Consider the following 15,284-nt stretch of genomic DNA (forward strand, 5'->3'; position numbering starts at 1 on the left):
AGTCCCTTCCACGGCGAGACTTTAAGCAAAACCGAATCCCCAACCTCAAAAGTCATCGGTCTTCGCTTCTTGTCAGCATAGCTCTTTTGACGATCCTGAGCTGCTAACATTCTTTCCCTAATTATTTTCAACTTTTCAGCAGTTTGATGAACCAACTCGGGTCCCATAAACTGCTTTTCCCCAGCCTCAAGCCAACAAGACGGCGTACGACACTTCTGCCCGTACAAAGCTTGATAAGGTGTCATCTTAATGCTCGAGTGGAAACTATTATTATAGGAAAATTCTACCAATGGTAAATGTTCATCCTAATTACCTAGGAATTCCAAGGTACATGCTCTCAGCATATCTTCAAGCGTTTGTATCGTTCTTTCACTCTGACCATCAGTCTGCAGATGGTAAGCTATACTTAAACACAACTTGGTACCCAATTCCTCTTGTAGACTTTTCCAAAACCTCGAGGTGAAACGGCTATCACAATCCGATACAATCGTTAACGGAACACCGTGAAGCCTCACAATTTCCTTCACGTAAGAATTCACAAGCTTTTCCATAGACCATTTCTCCTTGGCCGCTATGAAATGCGCACTCTTAGTGAATCGATCAACGACCACCCAAATCATGTCGTGACCATTCTTTGTTCTGGGCAGTTTAGTGACAAAATCCATAGCAATGTCTTCCCACTTACCCATAGGCACAGGCAAAGGTTCTAAACTCCCGTACGGTTTCTGATGTTGTGTCTTTACTCTCGCACAAGACACACACTCAGCCACATACTTTGCAACATCAAGCTTCATCGTCGGCCACCAGTAATAGGGTTTCAAGTCCCTATACATTTTAGTGCTACCCGGATGAATTGAGTACACGGTTTTAAAGCCGTGAGGGCAGCAGATCCCATAAGAACTCTGCAGTTAAGCGTGCTCGGGCGGGAGTAGTACCAGGATGGGTGACCCCCTGGGAAGTCCTCGTGCCGAGTGGCCCAAAGCGGACAATATTGTGATACGTGCCAGAGGGGGGTGTTACACAATAATTACTAAAAACAAAATAACATAACCATATATATATATATAGATATATATATATATATATATATATATATATATATATATATATATATATATATATAGGGATGAGTTATATCGAGAACACTAAAAGGTTGAGAAACACAAAAACAAATGTGGACCAATTGTTTCGTAAGGGTCAAAAATAGGAAAGTATATAGTTACGTAAACAGTAATTAGGCAACATAAACATAACACAAACGTATTAAATAAACACGTAACAGACGTTTTCCTTGATTGAAGTCGGAACGATGAAGAACGTTAATTGGATAAAAGTTATTGAAACCATATTCGTTATTGTTGCAATCCATAACGCCGACATCAGACGTGTAATCAAAATCTGCAAAATATTACATCAATATTGTTGTCGTCGTCTGGAATCAAATTACGATTCGTTGATTGAATTTGGCTGCGATGAAGCACACCGGATGTGGGGATTGTTATGGCGATGAAAGTTACTTCAATTCACCGATCGATATTGGTGATGTAGGTGAAGGTACATGTGCTTGATTTCATAAATTATTGTTTAAATGTAATCACGGACGGCTGGTAGGAATAGCTGAAACAAATACCAAGTATATGATTTAAAATAATTAAGTGTTGGTATTGTGAATGCACTCACTAAAGCTTACATCAAGATCTAATAAATTATAAAAAACAATCTGCTTATATGAAAAGTGGGTATAGAAGCATACTAATTGCACATTGCTGAGTGTTGCATCAAAATCGTCAATGGATAGGCTCAAATTTTCATAAAAAAAACTCAGACGATCTTCCTCTGTCAACATAGTATTTTCGAGATACAAACTCTATGAAGAAGATAAATGATGTAATTACAGGGGTTGTTAATAATGTTTGTGAGTAGTGTAATATGAAGATGAAACTGAAGGTGTAATGTGAGAATGTGGAATTCATGTATGTGCAAAACTTAGAAGATTATATTATGACATAGTTAATGAATGCTAATGATTATTAATATTGTACCGTCAACGTGGTAGTGGCGAATAGTCTACGAGGAGATAAATTGGAATGCAAGTCTACATCGAAATTTAACAGATGGCTCCAGCAATCTAGTACGTGTCCAAAAAGTTCACATTTAGGGAAAAAGCTTTCCATGTGAAAGCGTTCAGCAGCTACACCAACACAAGTCCGGAAAAATTCATCACTGCATAGAATAACATGTGAAAACTTAAATAATCTTTGTAAAAAAAAAATTGTTCTATCAGTTATGTATAAATTTGTATATACCTTGGATGACCTTGTGTTGAGAAAACCCATTCAGATAGGTCCTTCTAAGCACGTGATATACGTTTAGTTATGTCAACTGCCCGTATAATGAACGGGGGACGTAGTTCAGGGGGCTTATTTCTTGGCCTTAACTCTCTTGCACGGATAGCACCGTAATCACTGTGAATAGGAACAATTGATAAAGGAAGAGGACTTGGACATTGGTCTTTTGGAGTTTTCATGATATCTTTCAGTGGTGAATTGCTACTTATATCAACAAACTCTTGTGCCGTCCCGATGCTCTAGTTTGGAAAGGGTGAATTGTGGAACGATTTAACAGATTTTTATGCCATTTGACAGGACCTGTTAATATGTTCTGCGTTGTCTGACCACCATTGGGATAAAGGTCCAACGCTGTCTGCATGAGTAGAACTGCCACCTCCATATTTCATGGATTCTTCATTAAGGAAAATTCTGATCTTGGTTTGCCATTCATAGAAATCACAAACCAGAGGATGCCTTTCGATTGTGTCTATTGAGTGGAACAAATGATTATCCTCAACTAGCTTGTTGAACATACTTTCAATGGTGGAAAGGTATTCCGGAAAACATTATGAGTGATTAGTAATATGTGGTAAATATGAAAAAATGATGCGGAAATTTTCTAACCTCAACTGATCCATTCGTCGAGTTGACATTTTCGGCATTGTCATCCTGTGGTATGTAAGGATCCTGAAGTTCACCAGAACCAATTCCACCATTTCTGATTTCATACTCCTCATGTAAGCGCATGGTTACCACATCCTAGAAACATATAGCAGGTCTTCCACGATCAATCGTAACCGCATCATATGAAACATGCTCCAGGTATATAAGCGTATATGTTTAAAAAAAGATGATTAAATCGTTAGTGATCAAGGAGTAGTCAATAAGTCATTAAGGATGTAATATTGTAATCATAAATGACTAAGACAATAATAAATAAGTAGAATTAATGTAGTAAGTTAGGTTGTAGGATAGGTACCGTCAATAGGACAATAGGGCCAACATAGTAAGATGTATCGCTCATAGAATTTCATGCATGTTTTGTATTTTTCAAGCACTCTAACACGTATGAACACCAATCTATGTCGCTTAAATCTAAATCCTCTAAAACCCTTGAAAGCATTGATACATCACATGGGCCCATGCTCTTGGATTGTCCAAGGGTGTTACAAATGAGAACCAAAATATTGACTTTAAACAATAACCCAACATCTTTTAATCTCTTAATCGCCCTTTGTACGCCTTTAGGCCTAATATCATTTTCTAACTTGAACTGTGCAGACCACAAATCGACAGTTTTGTCTTCAGCGGGTGTGAACTTTAGTGAATTGATATTGATATTTCATAGAGGGAGACCCAACATGTAATGTATCAATTGCCTAGTAATCGGTATCTTACCGTGCTCGACATTCGATACCATGCGTTCAGGGTCAAAGTTGTTGACCGCATAGTACCCAATTCGTGATGCCGACCCATCTACTTTAATATTTAAAAGGGGACCAAGTCCAATGGATGTTAAATACTCCTTCTGCCCATTCGTCAGACCGTGCATTGTGGAGAATAATATTTTTGGTGGCGTACGAATATGTATTCACCTTGGTTGTGTTGGAATACCCACATGAACTCCCTTCTTTGATTTTCTGTTCTCCAGTTTCTTGACTTTAACTTTTGCCTTAATTGCTTGAGGGTTGGCCACATCTGCTCTAGCTTTCTTTTCCTAATGTTGCAAAACTTTGGTTATTACAAGTGGAGGTGATTTCCTCTTATTTTGGCTGATGAATGGGTTTGGGTCTTTAAAATCTGATTCATCATGTGATGGCTGTTGTTTCTCTTTAGACGTAAACAACATTTTTCTAACATCTGTGTATTTTTTGGTGGAAAATACAATACAACAAACAAACAACAGTAAATAAGATGAATGAATTATACTAGCAATTTAAAAAAGACAATGTTAATGAGCTACCTGATTTTGTATAACCATGCACATGTGAATGGGAATTGGAATCTGGATCAAATTTCTGCTTTGAACGATTTTCATGAAGCACTTCAACAGAAACACTATGTCCGGAAAGTTGACCTTGTATTGATAGTGAGGCATAATAAAAAATAATGAAGAATACGCTTTTTAGTGTGACAACTAAATCAAAAAATAATAAATAAAATACCTTCTTTCTGAATTGGTTGGCAGTTGAAACAGGTTTGGATTTTGACATTTGAGTCAGAACTCCAGCTTTAGCAATGGTTGGTATGGGGGTAATCCTGATAGAATCAGATGCATCTACATCGATATCTATTATTATTGGGTTTGAGGGATCATTCTTGTATTTCATTAGTAAGTATCTGTTTTTTGATACGCTCACTTTTCATGCGTCCTATTGTAGTTCATACATGATAACAAAATTATAAGTCTAATCTTACCGTTAACTACCCCAAAAAACATAATGCAAATTGACACATATGAATAAAACAGAAATAACATAGATTTATATGGAATCTAGGGTGAATAGATGTAGGGCAAACGATTTAACATGTAACTTTGACCAAGGGTTGACAATTGGACTTCTGGGACATTTGGAAACTTATGAGCATGGTTGTGTGGCGAATATAGGTGGTGGAGTTTGAGGCGATGATCCGAGAGTTGAGCTTATCTTTCGAGTCGACAGTTGCGACATGAGTTATCATCACTATATCAATGGGTCTAGGGCACCAAGGTCGGCCCTTTATATATTTGTATCTGGATTATGGCATGGTATGTTTATTGATTACATCCTGGTACTTAGCATGGTGGTATGCTTATGTTTAGTGACCTGGTTAGGTCAGAGTTCTGGTTATACGATGATGCTATGTTAGTGATCGATTAGGTATGTATCCCGGTTATTAGAATGTTGCTATGATTAGTGATCTGTTAGATCGGTTTGCCTGTTATATGATATGATTTAGCGTAAGATATTTATGTGCACATGCTTGTCTGTTTGGGGGTTGGATTGAGGTGGTCCTGCTTTGTGCTGAAGGCCAACATACCCGGTGAGCGGTCCGGATAGGCTGTAGGCCCAGTCATGTCGAAGGCTCTGGAGCGGTCCAGATAGGCTGTAGGCTCTGCGAGGTGGTCTAGTCAGGATAAAGGCTCATTATGCATGCTGATCTGTATTTGTTGATATGATATGATTATGGTTACATGCGTTGGTATTTTGGGGGTATCTCACCAAGCTTTCGGGCTTACAGTTTATGTTTATGGTTTCAGGTACATTGGGGGATCGCGGCAAGGCCAAGGCGTGATCGTACAACTCCTCTTGTTTTGTTTATGTTTTTGGGAATACTCTGATATTTATTATTTTGAAAACAAACTCTGTAATGTTAAATGGTTTTAAGTGTTTTGAAAAAGTTAAAATTTGGCATGATTTTTATGGGTGTTACAGGGTGGTTGGATGACACCGGCAGGTTTTGGGTGCATAGGTTATTTGATACAGCCTGTTGGTAGTAGGAATTTGCGGGAATGAGCGGTGTGTTCGTTGGAGACGATGATGTCAAGAAAACCGACGTTTAGGTTGTCATTGCTTGGGCTAGCGGTGGCATTGAGGGAGTCACTTGTGCTTCCAGTTGTGTCTAGATTATCGACGGTGGGTGGAATGTTGATTGCGTACCGGTCGCTTGGAGTAATGGTGACATCGCTTGAAGAGTCGCTTGTTGCTCTCTCGCTGTTGGGTTAAATAGTGGTGGCATCTGGGAAACTACTAGTTGTGTGGTCGCCATTTGACCCAGCGGTGGTGTTTGAAAGAATGGTGGCGGGAGCATTGTCATTTGGACTGGTATCGGCTGTAGAGGCGGAACCGTTGTTGCGCCATGTGTGTTTGTCGTTGACGGCGTGGGCGATGGTTAGGGTGTCTGCGCCAGAATGATTGTAGTTTGGACGGCGGCGGAGGGAAGGTGTTCCTTGTCGGCCGTTTGCTGTTGTCTTTCTGATGGTTCGACGGTCACCACCGAACCACCTTCATCTGGCACCTCTCCTGCGACCACTATGGGTTGTGGCGTTTCTTTCAACGCCGCCATTGGCTGAATGGGACTAGTTGGTGTCCCACTGGAACCTCTATTGTCGCCTGATGCCATTTCTTTCTCGTGAACAATGTGCTTTTGGTAGTGTTTTTCGTCACACAACGGATGGTGCCAAATGATGTGACCTTAGTCTTCGGTTTCTGTGAGCTTCGGCACCGACGGTTTAATCGTTCCTGCAAGGTCACAACGGAAAGAAGGTCGTCAGCCGTTTCCGGGAGGAGCTCCCGGAAAGACGCCCCGACGGTCAAGTCAGTTAGGTGGATTAAGGTTTTTGGGAGTGTTACTTGGAGAAGGCTACTTACATGTCGGGGCTGTGAGCGTAGCCTTTTATACTAGGCGCTCATGATCGTCTGTATGAGACAGGATCGCCAGAGGCGACAGGATCAGGGACGCTGATTGGAGGGTCGTGCTCCTCTATCTATCAGAGCGCTGCTATTGGCTCTGACAATAGTGCCCTGACCGTCCGCTTTGTCGTTTGACCGTATCATTTGTCTTGGAGTGGAAGGCGTCTTTAGCGGGTGTGAGCCTTTCTGAGGGAGCGCCTTGCCCTTAAAGGCGCTAGCGGCCGCGAGGTTTTGCTGGGTCTGTCCCGCCGGGCGCGCTAAGCCTTCGGGCGTTCTGGCGTGGCCGGCGCGGTTCTTTACGTGCATACTATGACACGTTATCATATTACATGCTACCCAATTTATATATATCGGATTTGCGGTGTAGAAGGTACACCCATAAAAATGTGAACATGTTTTTCTAGAAATAAGTGATTATCTAGAAAAATAACATTCTGTAGTATTTAAGGTATAAACATGTTTTTTCTAATCGACAAGAATGACATATATTAGATTGTTTATTGTTCATTAAAAAATCGTAAAAAAATTAATGTTAAAACATATAATGGTCTGGGTGATTGAGATACTAATGCGAAATAGATCGACAAAATACATTTTCATGATAGATGATAGAATTTTATTTTAACGACAGTTTGTTAATAAAACTTTTAGTCTGACTTATCTAAACGAACACAATTCAAGGGAATTCAAAAAGAAAAAAAAAAACCGAAAACCAATACACCAATAATTATTTATTGTTGTAAAAATTTTATGAAGATTTTCTTTATTTATTAAATTTCTTCTATCGTAAATCTTTGTTTTTAATTGTGGGTTGGTAATCAATTCACATCTTTGAAAGTGTCACCAACTCTTACATCATCATTTATAATTGTTATATTGTAGTAAATTGATTTTTATTTTGCTAAATAATTTAATAGAATAATAAAATAACTGTATTTGTAATTTTGTTATAAATAACGATTTGAAACGTTTGAAATCACTTGATCTGTTATTTACTTTTTGTATTTTACTAAATACAATAATTAGTCTCCAATAAAGGTAAATGCAAATACGATAACTTGAAAACTCATGATCTTTATTTTATTTACACCAAAAGATATTAATATGGAATCTTAGAAATCCAAAAGGAATTTAAAATTAACAAAAGAACTTGTATTGGAGTGGATTATTTTCCCCCACCCACCACTCATTTCTGGTCTAACTTTTTTTTAGATGTTGGGTCTCTTTCTGACTGATGGAGGACCTTTAAAGTCATGAAAGCTATGTAATCTAGCTTATTAGATAAAACCTTATCTTTAGAAAAAATTAACAATCATCAAATCTTCCGATAAATTATTATTAAGATTTTTTTATCCTAGTCCATATAAAAAATATTAACTGAGGAAACTATTATTGTAATTTAATATGAAATATATTTTGCTATGAAATTATTAATGCATTTCATATTTAATTAATTTATTTCACCTTTAATTAATTTATTCCACTTTTAATTATGATAATATTTTTATAGACTAAATTACACGAATGGTCCTTTAAGTTTGTACTTTTTCCTACTTACTAGTTCTTTTTCTCTCAAACAATACCTACAGACGAAACCTTGAACGCAAACGGTCATTGGGTTGGATGTTCGTCTAAAGCAATGTTAACATGCCCCCATGTGCCTTACACATGAGGGTATTTTTGTCATTTCACCTAAAGAAATCAATCTCCAGTCAAGCGTCATTTACCTTTAAGATCCAAATCCAGAAGAAAGAAGATTCAATCCTCTATAAGCTCCATTCTCACCTGCTCATTTCTCATTTCCTTCCATCAAATCTGAAGTTAACATATACACAACACAATCCCAATCAGTTTGAATGGGTTGCTATACTTCTCGTTCTTCTCCATCGTTCCACTAATGAGGCGTTGAGGGGGGCAAAGTCGGCAGCTGCACATGCCAATTTTTTTAATTATATATTTTTATTTAAAAATAAAAATTTATAATAAAGATAAGGCTATTTTTTCATGTTAGTCATGGGTCTTTGACAATATTTATTTTTTCAGGACCGCTGGTTCCACTTTATCACCACCACCATCACCATTACAACCGTCCAATTCCTCCACCTCTTCACCTTCCCCGCACCATTTTTATTCCCCATTCTCATATCACTATTACAACTCATCACGTATTTCTAAAACTTCAAATTTCATTTCCAAATCCAATCATCTCCAAGTATGTTTCTCAACTCTGAATTTTTCACCTTTTCAGCAATTTAATTTGATATTGTTCATCGTGAAAAGGTACCCTAGGACTTGTATCCAGTGAAGACGATGAATCTGGATTATCTCCGACACGGTGGTCACTCAGTCATGTGTTGAGTTCATCGCTGAAATCAGTTAGAGTTTTGATGTAATTCATCACGTAACGAGTGAGATGGTGGTTTCCGCCGCCAGCGAAGGCAGTGTTTGAAGTATTCGCTCCTACTTTGTACTCGAATTCGATAAATGTCGCATTTATATAATCTCCCACCCACAATTTCTTCTCCACTGTTGCAAATAACCGAAATTAGCCGGTCATCTCGTTACAGAAATTACCGATACAAAAGGGGGTTGTGTTCTATTTAGTTGTGAAGATAGAATTGTTTTAAAGGCAAACGATTCACTCTGCCACAACTATTCATCAAGGGAAAGCATATCGGTGGTGCAGATGAGATCAAACGGCTTCATGAGGATGGAACTTTGTTTAAGTTTGTAAAGGATTTTCGTGTTATTGATCCTGGGTTTGTTTGCGATAATTGTGGGGATGCAAGACTTCTACCATGCACAAATTGCAATGGGACCAGGAAGGTTTTTGAGGAAGAAGGGAGATCGATTAGGTGCCCTAATTAAAACGAGAATGGATTGATCATATGTGCAATTAAAATATTCACAAACAGTCTTGAAATGACGAAAATACCCTCTTGTGCAAGGCACATGGTGACATGTTAACGTTGCTTTAGACGGACATCTAACCCAAGGTTCATTTGCGTTCAAGGTTTCGCCCGTAGATACCATTTGAGGGAAAAAAAAGTTTCTTAAGAACTACTTCAGGGAAAAAGTGCAAACTTAAAGGACCATTCATGTAATTTAGTCTTGTTATAATTAATGTTTCTTATATGTGTTCTTAGAGCACACAGGTTAGAAAATCTCATTATTATTTTGCTCTATCGATTTCCATTAACTTTAGTTAACAAAAAAATCATTAAAAATCTTTTTCAATGAATTTTTATAGTTTTCTTTATTAAAAAACAAATATTTATTATCATGTGTTTAAAATGTTTTATAGATAATCATTCTTTAATTTGTCGATGTTTAAACACAAATCATATATGATATTGGTTCCATTTTTATTTAACAGGTTAAACCTTGTTTAATTTAAATTTAAAAAGTTTAAATCTCAAATAATCAAATTAATAATCTAAGTAGATGATTAAGTGGATAGAAAAAAAAAAGTTTATGATCGAGAAACTTAAAATGGCCACTAAATCAAGAACAAAAAGAACTACCAAAAACATCTATCATCAAATAATCACCACCATCGAATTTGGGGTTCAAAGCCAAACCTAGATGAGATCTCTAGATTCGATCTCTAGAGAAGAGTATGAGATTTACCTCAATTCACTAGTGAAGATTCCAAGATTGGATTGATTTTTCTTCTTATTCAATTTGAAACCCTAGAATGCTCGATCTTTATCAAAATTGCCACCGGAGATCGTATCTTGCTCAGACCAATAAATAGAGTTGATGTTATACTTAAAGCCGTCAGTAGAAAACCAAAATAACCGGTTAAGATAAACATGAAGGATCTAAATGAAATATGTTCTTTGTATACACCCTTGATCGTGAAATATTGATTGCTTGTTGAACATTATGAATTGTGTGAAAGTAGGATACTCCAAATTTGGGAGTCAAAAAGTTTTATAAAACGTTCCTCTCCTAATCTCCCAAATCATGATTCTGAAGCTAAGGAGAGAGAGAGAGAGAGAGAGAGAGAGAGAGAAAGAGTGAGAGAGAGAGAGAGAGATAAAGACTCTTGTATTGAGCTCTCATTTTTCATCTTTTCGCATAAATGACCCTTGGCATTCATTATAAATAAAAAAAATAAATCTAAATATAATAAAATTAAAATAATATTTATCATGAAAAGTTCAATATAAGATATATGATTTAAAAATAAGAAAAATAGATTTTAAAGATGGAAACTAAAGTTGAGGGATCATTTTTGACAGCTTGCAAACTTAATAACTAGTGTTGACCTAATCAAATGACCAAATAGTTAGGAGGAAATTTATGTTGGTTCAAAGTGTAAAATAAAGAGTTTACCTTTAATTAGTTGGAGAGAGTGAGAGAGAGAGAGAGAGAGATAAAGACTCTTGTATTGAGCTCTCATTTTTCATCTTTTCGCATAAATGACCCTTAGCATTCATTATTTATATTTTTGACTCAATTTAACCAACTAATTAAAGGTAAACTGTTTATTTTACACTTAGAACCAACATAAATTTCCTCCTAACTATTTGGTCATTTGACTAGGTCAACACTAGTTATTAAGTTTGCAAGCTGTCAAAAATGGTCCCTCAACTTTAGTTTCCATGTTTAAAATCTATTGTTCTTATTTTTAAATCATATATCTTATATTGAACTTTTCATGATAAATATTATTTTAATTTTATTATATTTAGATTTATTTATTTTATTTATAATTTAATTAAATTTTAAAATTACCCTTAATTATGGATGTTACAATATAGGGCAACCACAAGTGTTTTGTATGACAATAAGTTCCTATAAAACTAAAGAGAAAATTATATAGTGTGGTTATAAGGCATGCTTTATTTTATGGATCAGAAAGTTTTATAGGGTGACCTATTTTTTTCGCTCTAGTTCATGAATCTATACAACAATCTCCTTTTTAAAGGTAATATTGATTTCATGAATTTATTTATGTTTTGAACCCCAGCCTAGGTTGAAATCAAATTTAAGGAATTATTTCATATTCTAATGATTTATTGAAGCTTGAATTGTACTCTAGAACTGATGGGTTTTGGTCATAAGACATCCTATGTGCTCATACAAACCCTAATGCTTGGATCTAGGTTTCTCTATTGTACATGCTTTGAATCCAAGACTATAAACCCTAATTCTAGCATATGGAAATCGATATTAACATATAATTAGGTTTAAGATGTTACCTTGATTGTTATGTTGCAATAACAATCCCAATTCTTCCTTGAATTGACTTTGGAAGGCTTAGAGTCACAAGTGTCACTCCTCTAATGGCTTACAAACACCAAGAGAAAATGGAGAAGGTATAAGGAGAGAGGAGAGGTATAAGAATTCGTCTCTAGGACCTCTTGGGAAGGCATAGATGAATTCATGAGCCTTGGGGTCTTTATATAGGTGTAGAGATTAGGGTTTTAGTCCTTATCCTTATCTAGTTGCTTGCCCACCAAGTAACCATAAGATAAGCCTTGAAAACCCTTATCCTAGTCGAATTCTAAGGCCTTATCACCTTAAATTCGTCCAACCTATTAATAAGATAATCCTTACCTTATTTTGTAACTATCACATAATTACAATTCAGCCCCTCTAGTTTAATTAATTACATTTGATCACAAAATTAATTCTTAATTAATTATTGACCAATATTAATTAAACAAATATGATTTCTCCTTTAATATATTATTCTTATAACATATTAATAAATCATAATAACCTCTCTCTCTTTATTTATTTCTCCAATCAAGTTGCTTTGGTGAAGGCAACCCAAAAGGACCATGCACCATCGGGTCAAGTACATACCAAAATAGTTATGGACTTAGACACTAATCCAACAGTCTCCCACTTGGATAAGTCTAACAACTATTCTGCGTATGACTTCAGATCCTGATCTGCAATCGTAGCTTTCCAAAGCCGCTGTCAACTCTGATCCTATCAGATACGCGTGTCCTTAGATAAGGGATCATATATTCCTCCATTCTAGATATCATATGAGATATGATTTCAAATCATTCTCTTTGTACTATATCTCGATTCCCGATTTATGACGACTGACTAATTGAACAAATCAAATTAGCCCTAGCCCGGCCGAGCATTTACGTTTGTCATCACTAAATCATCGAGGGGCCCAAAGATATCGCTTTTATCCTACTTTGGATAAAAGGAACGGATAAACTTTGATACAATGCTTGCTTGCACTCACGCACCGAATCACACACAACAATATGTTTTATAACACCAAGTTACTAGTGTGTTTACATATTGTCAATGTGCAACCGATTCGCAAGATACAACTCACACATCTCGGTTTCAAGAATATAAGATGTTATCGTCTCACTAATCACTCGTGATACAATTCATGGAGCGATCCAAGTGAGCGTGGGTTTAATCCAATGCTCAAATCATATTCATAAGCACTCATGAAAGTTGCAGCAAACATTTGCTTATGTCTAATACTCTTTTAGACAATCCACACACCAAGTCATGACAGTCTTCATTCATATCTACTTCTAACATATGAACGACTGTGGCCCGTTTGAATAATTCGATTATTCTTAATAAATTCAATTATTCTGGAAGTCAAAACATGCAAATGTGAAACACAAGAATAATACTAATCCCATATGGCCTCAAACCTTTGAGTATAAATAAAACGCCTTTTATTTATCACCATATTGATTACTCATTATTTTTCGTTTCGAGTAATCAACTTCTTACTTGAATTACAACACTTGTCCCATGCTCCTAGAATGCACACAATGTTTACCTATGGTTCTTACTTTGTGAAATAGATCATATTGAACACATTTCCAATCATTCTCATTTCACAACTCCTAATCCTTTTCCATACGTTTAAGAATATCAAATTCTTTCCACTTATAGAGTATGCTAGATTCTAACATTTTATGCAACGATCCTTTCGTAATGTCACTGCACCAAAGTCACAAAGACTATTGCCAATGATATTACAAAGTCCTCTATCGGAGATCGTTACAAGACAATTCCTTAGATATGATGTCTCTCACTCAAAGTACTTTCCTTTGAACATCCTTTTGCATAAAAGTTTCTAATTTTAGACATAGATTTTTCAATATTCAATTCCCAATATGGACACGCTTCCATATTTTCCATATGATAACTCATTCTTAATAGAACCTTATATATTCATAATAATGTCGATATGGTCCATCCAATATGGAAACATTTCCATATTTTCCAATACTATACTTCCAACTACTCACAAGCGACCAATCCTAAACGAACTTTGGATTGTCCTTTGATAGTTGTTTAATTATTTTAGTCAAAACCGATTCTAGTCCCTTTTCCCTCTAAATGCGCTAGACATTTGGAAAATTTTAGAATGGTCAAATATTAAAGCATTTGCAATCGATCCTATACCCGAAGCGTATGGGACATGACGCACAATGTTTTATTTGCTATTTTCTCAAAATTCGAATTGTGAAAAGGAATGTCGTAATCATAATCGAAATTTTAAGAACACACTATGTACCCTTGACTAAATTTATTAACATTTCTCAACCTAATCCTTTAGATTTGAAATGAAGCATAATATTCTCTCCCTTAATTATAGCAAAATAACTTTACAACCCTTACGACTTTGCAAGGTATAACTCTTGTTTTCTATAATTAATATTGCCAACTTGCAATACGTGCCTTAATAATCATACAATCATAACATTTATGCTCCCACTATCATGATGATTATTATAAAACATAACACTTATGCTCCCACTAGCTTTGACATGTATTCAGAAACAGCTTAACTTTCAGAAAAACAATGCTTATTGAATTTCTTAAGTTCATGTTTCTAATACTTAGTGCTTTGATAATCTTTTATCAAGGCTTCTTGAACTTACACACCTTGCCTTAGATAGTTCATATGTGTGTGTAAACAATTGCCAAACCTCACAATTCAAATTATGGAAAGGGATACCGTAACCATAATCGAATTCGAGAATGCAATTTTACAATCACTATCTTCTTAAAATCTTTCTTAGTGAAAACATTTCCTCACAATCATTTTCATGAAGGAGGAAATCTTATGACACTTAGATTTAAACGGTGTATTTGTTCCTATCCATGTGAATTTGTCAAAACCAAAGTTTACGACAAATTCAAACTCATATGGATCGAACTTTCTTAATCTCGATTTCTTGTCTTATGGTAGCACAGCTGCCCACCATGTCTTCCAAGTAGTTAAGCAGCTCACCTTTTCTTATCAATGTACTTTCCATTGATCAAGGTGCTTTGCCTTTTATGCGTTCAAAATGAGAACTCATAGAACTCACATGCATAATTAACTCGATTGGATTGGCACAGAAACAAAATAATGTCAACACGATAGGTTGTAAACCTCAACTCGTGTGCTAGTGATGATTGATAAGGTTTATTTGATTTGTTCTTGAAACCTTTCAAGACCATTAAGACTCCCACTAACTCCTTGACATATAAGATTCTCTTGTCAATAAACATTTCTTGACAAACAAATATTCAAGAGCTAGTGTAGCTTTTATCAAAACTC

The 15,284-nt window shown here is 36.0% G+C and overlaps 1 pseudogene; it reads left to right on the top strand.

Annotated features, from left to right (window-relative positions):
- The first annotated feature begins 857 nt into the window (after positions 1-857).
- Positions 858-976, top strand: LOC145077369 (5S ribosomal RNA; annotated as a pseudogene).
- The last annotated feature ends 14,308 nt before the right edge of the window (positions 977-15,284 follow it).

Source organism: Lactuca serriola, chromosome 9, assembly GCF_051521515.1.
Source record: "Lactuca serriola cultivar US96UC23 chromosome 9, Lser_US96UC23_V15, whole genome shotgun sequence".
Classification (NCBI taxonomy): Eukaryota; Viridiplantae; Streptophyta; class Magnoliopsida; order Asterales; family Asteraceae; genus Lactuca; species Lactuca serriola.